Source organism: Rattus norvegicus, chromosome 4, assembly GCF_036323735.1.
Source record: "Rattus norvegicus strain BN/NHsdMcwi chromosome 4, GRCr8, whole genome shotgun sequence".
Lineage (NCBI taxonomy): Eukaryota > Metazoa > Chordata > Mammalia > Rodentia > Muridae > Rattus > Rattus norvegicus.
Genome location: NC_086022.1, coordinates 46244635 through 46257974, shown reverse-complemented (window position 1 = coordinate 46257974; position 13340 = coordinate 46244635). Strand labels below are relative to the sequence as shown.

At 38.9% G+C, this 13340-nt stretch overlaps 1 long non-coding RNA gene across 2 annotated transcripts; it reads right to left on the bottom strand.

Moving 5' to 3' along the window:
- Positions 1–2776: 2776 nt before the first annotated feature.
- LOC134486669 (uncharacterized) lies at positions 2777–5122 on the bottom strand. 2 transcript variants are annotated; one of them, XR_010066013.1, is made up of 3 exons: positions 5038–5122; positions 4675–4845; positions 2777–3084 (listed from the first exon to the last, which is right to left on the bottom strand). It is a non-coding gene; the product is annotated as an uncharacterized LOC134486669 (long non-coding RNA). The 2 variants fall into 2 exon arrangements; XR_010066012.1 differs by having other exon boundaries at positions 4675–5102.
- Between the last annotated feature and the right edge of the window lie 8218 nt (positions 5123–13340).

Here is a 13340-nt window from a genome sequence, read left to right as displayed (position 1 = left end):
AGACGTACTTGTTTTTAACAAAGTAAGTTAATTATTTGACTATTTCATGTGGATCTTCACCCTGTAACTCCAATTAAGGTCTACTTTTCCCTCGCTCAGTGTTTCTCCATCTTCCTAATGCTGCAGGCCTCTAACAGTTTCTCATATTTTAGTGACCCCCCCATCATAAAAATATTTCTGTTGTTATTTCATTACTGTAATTTCGATACTGTTATCAATTACAATGTAAAATGTGTATTTTCTGATGGTCTTAGGTGACTCCTGTGAAAGAATCATACAATGCCTTAAAGGGGTCAGGTTGAGGCCTTTCCCAAATTCATGACTTTTGAATTTTTTTTTGTTACTTATTGGTTTAATCAGATGTATGTGTGCATGCTTCGGGTTAAAACTACGCACTGGAACCCGGAGGGGTCACCAGTGGATGTATAAGTGAAGACAGTGATGCCGCCTTTCCCTTTCAGCCGTCAGGAGTAGGGCTCCTTGAGGCCCTCCTCCATCCTTGCCTGACTGTTGGTGGCCCCCTTGTGCATTCCCAACGCAATCACCCGTAGTTGAGAATTTGTGATAGAATTTGTCTATTGCTCACAAGGAGACATTTTACAGCCCTTGCTCCCCTCCCACTCCTTCTGCCATTTTCCATGAGATGATATAGACGTCATCTCTAAGGCTGAGCATTCAACCATCCCTTACTCTGAATACCTTGTGCAGCCATAATGTCTCATCGCGGTTCACTAGAGAGACTTCTCCGATTGAGGCACAGAGTGAGTGATCATGATTATAGACACACATATTTATTTACAAGGTGATTGACCTCCCTGTCAATTTAGCTAAATGATAGAATTAATTTTCCTCTGATGCCTATGACCTTCCCTGGCATGGGGTTTTAAGTGGGTTTGCAGTAACATGTATGGAATTCCTCCTTTCTATGGAATGGGCCGCAAGTCAAATAAAATGGCACCACCACATGGGCCATTATTGCACAGGTGTGCACATCTTGCCTAGTAGGTTGATATTCCGGTTGACAGCTTCATATGTAGGTAAGACCATTGATGTCTTTTCTTCCCTCCTGGCCTTCCAAGTCCCGGGTGGCACTTCGAAACCTTCCAGTCCAAATCCAGCTTACACTATATCATGCAAGCAAAGCGCATAGTGCCTTCAAAAGAGGAGTTACAACACCCAGCTCTGGTGGGCAAACAACAGCAGTGATAAAAATATTGTTGCAGCAAAACATAAAAAGGGGCGAGACCGTGCTGGAGTTCCCACGTAACTCTGGCGGTCTCGCTCTCACTCCAGCAGGACACTGGAATTAGTGCTAATTTATCTCAGCGGCTCCACTCTACCCCCAAGGACTCTCTGACCAAGCGGGTGGCTGCCACCCAGTTTCATACAGAGACCATCTATCTCTCGGCTCTCTTACTGTGTGTGGACTCTGTTCACATTTCCAGCATCCACTCCCTGGTTCCAGCAGCAGCTACCCTCTCGTAACTCTCTGCCACTGCTCTGTTTACATTCCCAACATCTGCCCCCTAATAGTTATGTATAAACTCCCAACAACCCATTAAAATCAAGGCTCAACAAACTGCAACCCAACAATGAGATTTATATGTTAAATTCTCAATCCAAAATGCATCCACACAATAAACTTAGGAACTAATTGATAAAGATATAAACCACCCACCTAAATGGGATAAATTTGCCTACAGAAATCCATCCCAAATAACTTGGCAATTCAAGACAACCTGGATTTGGGTCATCTTTCTTGGTCTCCATCTTGATTCTCCTTCCTTCTCCTTCTCTCCCACCTTACAAAAGCTTTGTCCCCGCCTTATTTTTTTTTTTTACCGTCTAATTATGGTCTTGGCCTGACTTATGCCAGCCCTCACCTGCATATAGACATCAACCTACGAAGCATACTTTGTTCTGGTAGCCTCTAGTCCTTCCTTGTCCAACAACCTGTAAGGAGATACCCTAGCCCTAACGTCGATATTTTTGTGTAATTACTCATCATTACTTAAGATAGAGGATTTTTTTTGTCTTTTTTTGTTTGATTTTTGTTTGCAAGTCACGCAGGGTATCTCCTTTTCAATTAATTTTTAATTTGATTATACGATTATAGATTTCCATGTGGCTTGTTGATACCCTCTTCATTTTGGCTTATCTTTCCCCATTCCTTTGTCTCCCTAGCTGTTCACTCTCTCCCTTCATAAGCCTTTCACTAGTCTGTATTTCTCCCTGTCTACCTTTAAATCACCTACAATATACTACCTACTCTCTCCTTTAGAACACCTTCCTCCCAGTGGCCTGTTTCTATACTGCTGGCCTCTACAGAATGTCTAAGTGGGACACACATAGTTATAGATTCAGACTAGGATCCACATACGAAAGAGAGCATCCAGCATGCTTTTCTGTGCTTGGGTTATCTCACTCAGTGTAGTTTTCTAGTTTCATCAAGATGAGAGTCTTGAAGTCTTATGTTACTTCCCGTAGTAGATGTTATGCTAATTTAACTTTTAAGCAACCTGAGAAGTTTGGCTGATATACAATTACCTTGTATTATTTTTGAGCAAGCAATGGAAATTCCATTCTATTAAAGTATGGATTCAATTCATTCTTGCACCTGGATTTACGTTAATCCCAAATCCCATTATTTCCTGAGAGTATTTCTGCAACTGAAACTATTTGGGACTTGATTAGATCTCCTGGGTCCCCCAACAAGTAAATTATTTCTTTTAGGCTCTAAAGCATTAGTTTGTGGGCAGAAACACTACCCACAATATTTAAAAATTGTCTGTAATTTACTGAGTTCAAGGTGTTTGCTGCAGGTGTGTCTAACAGTTATAGCCCTGTATACGTGTGCAGAAAGGGGGGGTGCGCCTGGGCTGTGATCTGAAGGTTACCCTAACATGTGCTCCAGAGAGGACTTTTAACTACTTCCTGTAGGAGAACACAAACAGGGTTGCTGTTTTCAGACACCTTTCTGGAGAGGTGGAATACGAGCGTTTCAGTCTGTTTTCTTGGTGGCATTCCATAATTTCACAGTGACCATCATTTGGGAAGGGAAGGAAAAGGTCAGATCACCGAGACCTACAGGAAGAAAAGAGAAACCAGTGTGAAACTATTGGGTTTATTTAATTATTTACTATTATTTATTATTATTCATCTGAAGACAATAAGCATCATGGATCCCTCTACAAGTTGAGGAAGAAAAGTACAGTGGTTATTATTTAAGATACAATTTTATCTGCATTTTGTTACAGTTAGTCATGCTTGAATTTTCTTTAGTGATCCCTCCCCCACCTCTCTCTCTGTCTCTGTCTCTCTCTCTGTCTCTTTCTCTCTCTCTCTCTATATATATATATACACACACAAACATGTATACATATACATTTATTTATCTCCCATCATACACACAATGTATATATACATACACATATATATACACATATATACATATTTATACACATAACACATGTAAATCTGTACATACACATATATAATGTACTTATGTATGAGATAATAAATGATATATAATAAATGATACATAATAAATGATTAATATATATTATTTAATATATAGTATATAATGAATATATAATGTATATATATACAATGAATAAAAATAAATATATAATATATATGTAATGTGTGATATGTGATATATAATATATGTGTACATATACACTCTGTGTGTATAGATGAAGATACATAGTGATAAAATATATGGGTTGACATACTTAAAAATAGAGAAATAGACACACACACACACACACACATGCATGCACACACACACAAAGTGAGGGTAAGAGAGAGATTTTTAAGAAACTGACTGGCATGACAGTGGTGGACTGTCTGGCTAGAGACTGGGTAAGATGTACTGTTGCTGTCTAGAATTCCAAATCTGTTTTGCAAGCCAACACAAAGCATTGGAAGCAGGTTTTCTAGGTTGTAGTCCTGAGGCAGATTTAATTGTCCTTTGACTAACTTTAGTATTTTTTCTCTTAAGGTTTCAATTGATTTGAATTTGGTTCAAGCTCATCTACAGCCTTTTTAAAAAAAATTTAATTACACCTAAATTGTTTCTTTATTGAAGGTCTTAGGTTGGTCATTGATCAAATAAATTGTGTAGCCAATAGACTCACATAATAACCTCACTCCTCAAAAACCCCAGCAGTAATAAAATCTTCACTCCGTAACCCAATGTTTCAGAATCAGTGTCTTCCTGTCAGTTTTACTTATAATTTAGTTTGCATTGCATCAAAAACAAACAAATTTTGAGCAAATGTATGCATAATATGCTATATTGCATTCTTTCCCTATGCACACTTAAAGGTTAATAATCCAAATATTCAGGTGAATGATATGTATAGAGACTTTGTACCAAATCTCTTCTTGTCCACAGCCAGAGCAGAAGTGGATCCATAAAGCCTTATAAAACACCAGGCTAAGGAGGCACATCTGAAGGCCCTTCACTTCTTGTCTCCTCTGTCAGTTCTTCCCTTCCTGCCCAGCCCTGTGCGTAATGTGATTTGGGCCATTGTACTCTGTTTGCGGAACTACAGGCAGCAATAAGCTGGCAAAACCGGAAGGTGGTCTTCCCCCTTCTCTCACTCCTCCCGTTCCCATTCCGAGTGCCAGGATCCCCGCGGCTCGCTAATAGAAGCATCAATCACGTACACAGCAAGTGGTGATGTACAGAATTGAATTTGGCAAGGCATCTATTCAGTTTCTTGATTTAGACTTCAGAAATTTCAGTTCACTAAACATGTTTTCTCCATCTGCTTCCAGCTGGGAAGCCCGGCTTGGATGCTTGTCTTTTTCATGTTGCGCTTCATTCAGCTTTTCATCCTGGAATGAGAATTACGACGCACGTATCCGCTGCTCAGCTAGCTCTGCCTGTATTCTGAAGATCTGTTATGACAACCTCTCAGTATTGATCAGGGGGAGCCTCGTTCTTAACTGGATTTAAAAAAAATAAAACAGTAACCCTGTGCAAACCTCAAAATATTGCCCTTTCTTGGTTAGCGTAAGTGACCGTACCTCGTAAACCGACTTTGGGACTCACTGTCTAGATTTGCACTGTGGCTCAAATAGACGCTAATTTTGCTCTTACGTTGCCAGTGTAGAATCTGGCAAATGGTCCTAGATTATGATGGAATCTTTTATCCTTAGGTCACAGTTACGCTTGTTGGTGGATTGGCTCTGTTAGCCATTATTCAGTCATTGCCGTTTTTCAGTATGAGTAATTGAAAGATAGAAGCTTCAAGCTTGGTGCCTATCTACAGGAAAACACCTTAAAGTTTGCATGCGCTGTTTTCTCTTACATACTATTAGGCTGAACCTAGTCATATCGTATGTATGCCTAGTCAGTCGTATGTAGCTGCAAAGGAGCCTGGCTATCGAGCAGCCAGCCTGATCTCAGAGGATTCTACCAGAGAGAACCCCAAGAGGGTGGGGAAGAACTAAGTACCGAGTAACAGGAAGATGTAATGTATTTGTGTCCAATGTTGTTGTTTTTGAGAATAAAGTATTTATTTTTATAAATTACAGAGCTATTCTAGAGCTGTCTTGAGCAAAAGTAGAAGATATGTCATGAAGAGCTCAGCGTTAGAACAAGAGCTGGTACTCAGGGATCAGAAACAGGAACTAAAGATTTCATGCCCATTGGCTGCTTCTGATTCGCTTGCTTTTCTTGATTATTTACCGTCTGTAATGTAGCTTCCTTTAATCTCAGAGACACACCAAAACCGAAAGGAAGGAAGGAAGGAAGGAAGGAAGGAAGGAAGGAAAGAAGGAAGAAAATCACAACTTCCTGAATTCACTTCTGGCAAACCCAGATCTATGCAAAGTTCATAATGTTGCTTTCAAATTTCTGAGTGGAGTTGCCTGCCTGATTCAGCCGAGTCATGTCTCTCTATTAGGTAAATGGAACAAGGGCCATAGTGAAAATTATTATTGGTAGGGACCCAAAGATGTGTTGAAGAATATTCTAGAAAAAAAGTGTACTCACCTCTTATAGTTCTCAGAAATCCACCACATGCAGGCATGTGAATTTTCTTCACAGAAAGGCAATGAGCAGTTCTGGCCCCAGAACGCACTCATCTGGTAGGATGGCTTGCCATCAATGGGTGAGGCCCAGGGTTCTCCTTCTTATATTTTTGGTTGTGAGCCTAGCCTTTAACGGCTGAGCCATCTCTCCAGCCCCAGGGTTCTCCTTCTTAATCTAACTGGCAAGCGTCTGACAAAGTTATGCTGTGATTACAATAAGATAAGACAAACCCAAATCTTTTCCCGATCATGTCTGAAAAATGATTATAAACCTCAAAACTGAACAGACAGATCCTTAATAACCAGGCTAAGGTTATCAGTTAAATATTTAGACGCAGATTTTGTGCTTCAAAGAAAAGTGCTAATACTTAAATTTTGAATTACCAAAACTTTTTAATTGTTTGAAATTTCTTACATAAAATATGTGTTTTAATCAAATCCATTCTACATCTCCTCAACCTTCAGCCTCCCCGCTGCTATTCTGTCTCTATCTCTTCTTCTAGGCAACTCCCCTTCTTCCCTCCCATCCTCAACTCAGGTAGTGTCTTCTGTGCATGCATGGCTATAGAACAACTTCCTGGAGAATGGGTAGCTTCTCAGGGGATGAATTCCTGGAAGAACACCAACTCTCTCCCAGCCGCTAATTAACACTTCCTTAGCTAGGAGTGGGACTTTGTTAACCTCTCTCCCATCGACACTGAGATTTTGTCTGGCTTGATTTGTGCACTGGTCTCTTGTTGGTTTCTCTTGATGACCTCAGAGCCTTGGGAGGAGGGGTGTGTCGAAACAGCGTCCTGTTCAGGGAGGCCACTTTCACTTTTTTTTCTCTCCACTTGGACCAGTTGGGTGTCTGCATCAGGCAGTGCCCACTGCTTAAAAGAAGCTCCTGTCTCAGAGCTGAGTGTGGGCTGGGCTAGCAATCTGACTTGTATAAACCTCAGTTAAACAAACACATTATAATTCGAAGACCTTCATAGTTCGTTGCAAAAGTACATCGTTACAGATAGTGCCCTAAAATATTCTTCAAAATTACTTAATATTTAGAAAAAAAGTCTCACAGAAAGTTGTTGTGTATTGAAATAACATAAAAAGAATATAATAGTTTAAACGGTTATAATCTTCTTCATCATTCTGGATATTTAAAATTGATCAGGCCATTGAAGTTGGGCAATGGTATTTTAATTTTTCGCTTTCGTCGGCTACATCCTGCCTTCCTGATCTGTTCCTCCAGTGAACTCCTAGGTCAGCTTGCACAGCACTAACTTCCTAAGCATGCATAGTTCATCAGCTGTATGGATCTGTTTGTATGCCTCTGTAATTTACATGGACTCTAAATGACCAGAGGGTGTGAATCATGTTAGAGAATTTCCCTCCAAGTCTCCTACAGGGGTTGATATTCTATAGAATATAATTGTTTTAAAATGAATGGTTGACCCCTGGCTGAGACACTGGACTGCATCTCTAGCCGATAGCACATTAGGGCCGCCCTATAAATATATCTTGAATAATGAAAAGACGCAGTGCCTCTGGAATGGGGAGCATCCGCAGAGGACTTTGAACAGAACGGAAATGGAGAAGTTTTCGCCTGTCTTCTCACCTTGGCTCCAAGTCCCACCTGTGCACTGTTTTCTTTTGTGACTGGAGGCTTGTGTAGTGTTACCTTGCTAGAGTTTTGCATTACTTTATACAGCATACGTCTTTTTTTTTCAGTATTAATTTTGAGGATGTAGTGCTTTGAAATTATGTAAATTCTGTCAGTAGCAGGAATTTGAAGTATGACAAAGGGTCTGCTCCTTATGTGGGTTTATTCTGGGCTTTCTCAAGGATGCCGAACTAGTCTCTGGGATGGAGTTACTGTAGAAGCAAACTGATTGAAATGGGTTATTAGTTCTGTGGAGTGTTAACAGAACATATACATAAACTGGCCCTCCTCTCTGGCAGAGAATGTTCAGTTATAGGATCTAATCAAGGAGTACTGCGCTCTGTTCCTTGGCTGAACGGTGACTTTCACCCGTCTCCCCCTTTTCCATGCGTTATTTAATCAATTTGCTTCGTTTTCTGCGATTTCTGATTCTTTGTCTCGGTCCTTATAACGAGATTGTTTAAATAGACCTGGCTTTTCTGACATTCTTTTCCCTCTCACAGAGGGATTAGCACTTCCTTTTCTCAAGTCACCTGCTGCGCCTGCATGCTTTGGAGATATCTCTAGAATATTCCTTCCATGGCTTCAAGCCGGACGATGTAAAATACTCTTAAGGATTCTGTTTGAGTCTGTCCCTCTTTGATCTGTTTGTTTTGGGTCTGTGCCACCCACTGAACATCACGGCCATTTTGTTCTACTGCATCTGGACACCTCAGCCACATACAGCCGGTCCACCTTCTGCCTTTCATTTGTATATCTGCATCCTCTCAGCGGGAGAGTTCCCAGTGGCCTCTCCTTGGCCTCCCATCGCCCGCCCAGTTCTTCAGTGTTTTGTTGTTTTTGTTTTTTGTGTACTACTAGCTTCCTATCCTATACACACCCTTCACAACAGGGCGTAAGTAACTATATTGTATGAATCAATTTTTGCCAGGATTCCATAATTTACCGTTAAAATTGTTTTCTAGTGTTTCCTTAAGACTTTTCCAACCTTGATTATAAATTAAAGAACTATAAGATTTAAACTTTATTTTAACGTTGGATTCTTTTTTGACATAATAAATAATAAAAATAAGACCCGAGTGGGATGAAAGGTGCTCTTTAATCAAAGGCCGCTGAAAGAGAAGAGGCTCTCGAGGAAGAAGGCTCCTTGAAAGGCCAGGACTGGTTGGGAAGCGGTGAGAATGGCCCATTGTTCCTGCACCGGGGCATGGAGTGCGAGCGAGCGGTGAATGGAGGCTTCAACTCTGGTTAGATGCGGCCATTGTTCTGGATGCCCGCATTAACTCAGAGTGAGAGAGAATTCATCAGAAGGCTCTTGTATTTTCTTTCCTCTCTTGCTCTGGGGCAGAAACGGTTCTACTTCACAGGATGAACTTGTTACCTCTTGCCCTGAGAGGCAGAGACGCACTGCCTGAACGCTTCCATTTTGAGAAACCTTGTAGGAATCCTTCTCATTTCTTTAGAGGAGGAAGCTCTCAGCAGTCAGCCTGGTGCACCATCGCCACGGAAGCCGGAGGATGCTGTTGCTCAGACAGAGGTGGCAGTCTCCCATAGTATGGACCCAATAGAATTTTGGGGGGAGAGGGAAAAAGACAGCATTTTGCAATAGCTCTATAGCTCTTATTGAACATCCCGTGTAGCAATTATTACTGTATTCCAGTCTCGTAGCCTTTTGCTTTTCGTGTGAATTAGGAAAGGAAACGTTAGGTGACAGTTTAAGCCTTTGCTTAAGGGGGGGAAAGCCTTTAATTTATTAAAATTCAAATTAAACAAATCTCCTGCTGTTACTAAAGTTTTCTGAACTATTCTGTGTAAATGTTATTCACCCTTTGAAACCAGTACAATTAAAAGTTGTGTTAAGAGTACCCTCTTTCAAGGCTATGAACTTTTTCTCTAAGGATTTTTATCTCATTTCAAGCTCTTTGAGTTTTTAAATGTGTCTCAGAAAGGAAGATACACATTTTCTTTAATTGCTTCTTAAACCTGCATGGTTAAACTCTGCCTCCCAGAACGCCCCGCCCCTCCCCCCAAAAACCTTTAAATGATTGCATTTTCCCCTAGATTAGTAGCTTGCTAATTTGACAAGGCATCCCAGGATTCACTTCAAAAGGTGCGGCAGCTGCTTAACAAGACCCTGTCAGAGAAGACCTCTCCTGTGTGACACACTGGGGACATCTAGTGGACAGAAGTAAGAATGGATCGGAATAGAATCCGAACAAGAGCTGTACTTTTAAATAAGGAGAAAACCCTTACTGACAATGTCATGGGTGTTTAAATTGATATTTTTCAGTTTGTTATTTTTAACTAATTGCGAATGGTACTTTATTAAATAAATGGACTCTGTGTAGTCTACAGCCATGTCGGCTTTTAATTTAAAATTTCCTATACAAAGTAAGTGATTAATACCAATCTTTTTGAGGCAGATTTACATAGCATTAAGGAAGGATGGTGTATCCAGCTTATTGGAGCCTGGTGAATAGATTTTGGAATCTTCCTTTTCAGCATGAAAAGTTCAGGGCTATAAAAACAACTCTTCAGCTTTGGAAATCTAGAACCATATCTGTACGAATATTATGATCATTGCTACAGTATTTTTATTGTTTAAGAGTTTTTGGCAACTATCATATAAAATATGACTTAGGATTTAGTTCATGTAGGACATGATAGGAAGAGGCCTATGGAGCTGAATGATTTTGATATTTAACACAATGCCACCCGGATTCTACCACCGCTGTCCTCTTTACCTACAGCCTTTCTCATTATTCAGTCACCACACAAAAGAGATCACTAAACCCAGTTTATGCCTAGAAAAGTTAAGACTCAGAGGTAAGATTTGCTCGCTTACACTCACAGAGGCTCAGAGGCAGACCCTATGTTCACAACCAGTCAATGTGAATTCATTTCACAAGACAGAAAAACCATCAACTGATTGAGCTAGGAACCACAGGAAGGGGGTGCTGGGGTGGCTATTTTCTTTGAGGTCAGAACAGCCCATTGGTAAGGGTTCTTTGACTATAAGACAAAACAAAACAGGACACCAAACCATAAATACAATTCAGACTGGCTATCTGTGTGTGTGGATACATATATATTACATAATGCATATATATGTAATGTATATATACATTATATAATATATACATATATTAGATTAACTTGGAAAATTCAAGTTTGGAGAACATTTCATAGAAATTTTCTGATAATTGAAGTCACTCTAAAATATGCATTTAAGAAAAATGTCTAACAGACAAAAGAGGAACAATAGGACATACAGTCAATCACTTTAAAGATTAAATTGGCTAAAGACAACCTAGGGAAAAAATATTCCAAACGTCAAAACTGATTAAATTTGAATACTATTACACAAAATTAAAATTTTTACTAATTTTAATTAGCCACTGGAGTGGATGACTCAATGAACAAGATTAATCATGAAGTGATCTGAAGTTGAGAGGTGGATCAAGGAACCATATGCAGTGATTTGAAAAGTTCCACATAACTTATTTTGATACTGTTGCTTGGTTTTTACTTGGAAACATTTTAAGTTGAACTTGCTACATTTGAATATTCATGCTATCACTATAGTACCCTTAGCTCTTTTATTTAAGCCACTGTTCTGTTTCACAAACTGGAAAGCTACTTGAATGAATTACATGTTTATATAAAGCACCGCTCAAGAATCAGTTGGTTCTGAAAAGTTGAAATCTAGCGAGTAAACATTTTAAACAACTTAATATGAAACTGAAATTTCTCTGCAGATTGAACACATATTTAGGTTATCTAATGTAAACTGTTTCTATTAGTATCTTCAATGTGTTCAAAAGAAATCCAGTATCCAAGTACATTTTACAATATAATCATGGTGGAGTACGAATCCATTTATGAGTAGGTAATTGCAGATTTCTACTTAAGTGGGCATTTAAATCTTAGCAACCGTTCTACTTATTGAAGTCCACCACCTTCATGGAATAACTATATTGTGTTCAGTTATAGGCATGTTCTCATGTTTGGGTTTTCTGAAATTCCAATTAACATACATTTAACACAATGCTTTTGAATCATTGAATTGCTCCTTTCATTATTGAAGTTCATAATATCACTAAGAACTCATACACATTACCAATGTCACTTTATTATTTTTTCCTTCCTTTTTCCTTCCCAAATAGAATACATGTTTTTTTAACGAAGGCAAATTCCTACACACTGCCTGAAATATTCTCCATATACCTTAGTGATATAGAGATACCTATACAAAAGACTGATGTTGCTGTGCCAAAAAAAAAAAAATTACAGAAAATGAGCCAGTAAATCAGATAGTTACAAAAAGGCTTTAAGCAAAATCTTTTAAACTTCACTGCAGGAAACTTTAAACAACTAATTTTCCTAAGATATATATATATATATATATATATATATATAATTTCAAACTACTTTTAGTGGTCATGCCTATTACAGAAAGGTAGTAACTAGATAAATATTATTTTACTTCAATAGGATTAAAATTAGAAATGCAAATTGGCCTCCGACTCTATCTATAAATCCCCATCTCTGTTTTCATGGAAATACCCTTTTTAGTGGTTTAAGCCTATGAAGAAAAAACACTGAAGATTTTTAACTAGCCGCTTTTCAAGGGACAGAAAGGAGCAAAGAAGATTTGGCCGTGAAAAGAGCAAATAAATAGGTGCTCCAAGATTAAAAAAGAGGGTAGAAGTACATGCTGAGCTGTTGAAAGGACTCTCTGTGTTTAAAGGAAAATATTGTTTGGTGCCTTCTCCAGCGCATGATCAAAATAAGAGGTACAAATTAGTTCATGGCTGCCGAAGCCACAAAACATCATGCAGAGCGTTATCTTTGGGAACGTTTTAATGAGGAGAGGAGGTCATCAGAGTGTGACATTGCTTTTCAGAATTCTTCAAGAACAACACAGACTTCCTGTTCCAAATGTGGGAGAGAATAAAACAACCTTAGTAGTAATCGTACAACTTTTGAACCGTGTTCCTTGGAAATGTGGGAGCGCGCTCATTTTGTAGCTTTAGTTAACGATCTCAAAGGAAACGCTTCCATATTTTTCCATGTGCCCTTATTTCAAACGTGCGGTGAAACGGTAGAGCTTTAACATGGATTATATTTATAAAATAAAGTTTTATTCAGGCTTCTGAAGAGATTTTAATGTTTTCATTGCTCCAGGTGAAATGGTACACCGTGCCTCTTGCTCATTAACATTTCATATCAGTGTAGAGAGGGAAAAAAAATCAAGGATCACCACGGACAACATAAAAGGAGGGACAGTCTGACTTTGAAATTAAATTCGCTACCGTCTTAATTTTGGTGCATTTTAAAACGTGATTTTAAAATGTATAAGTTGTTAATGACATCCTAGGTCAAATATTCACAGTCCAGTCTTATGTCCTACAGAGACCGCCACTATTTGAATATGTAACATATCTGAGCCGGAGTTGAAGAGGTTTTCCCGATATTTAATAAATAAGACATTTACTTTTGTTTCAGATGTCAATATTACAATACAGTGAGAAATTATTGCCACTGCACTGCAGAACCAATTGCATGGTTCTGGTTTTTATTAATATGACTGCATTTAGAGAAAAAAAATATTGTCCATGTATTTACTGCAAGTACTTTAAAAAAGCCACAG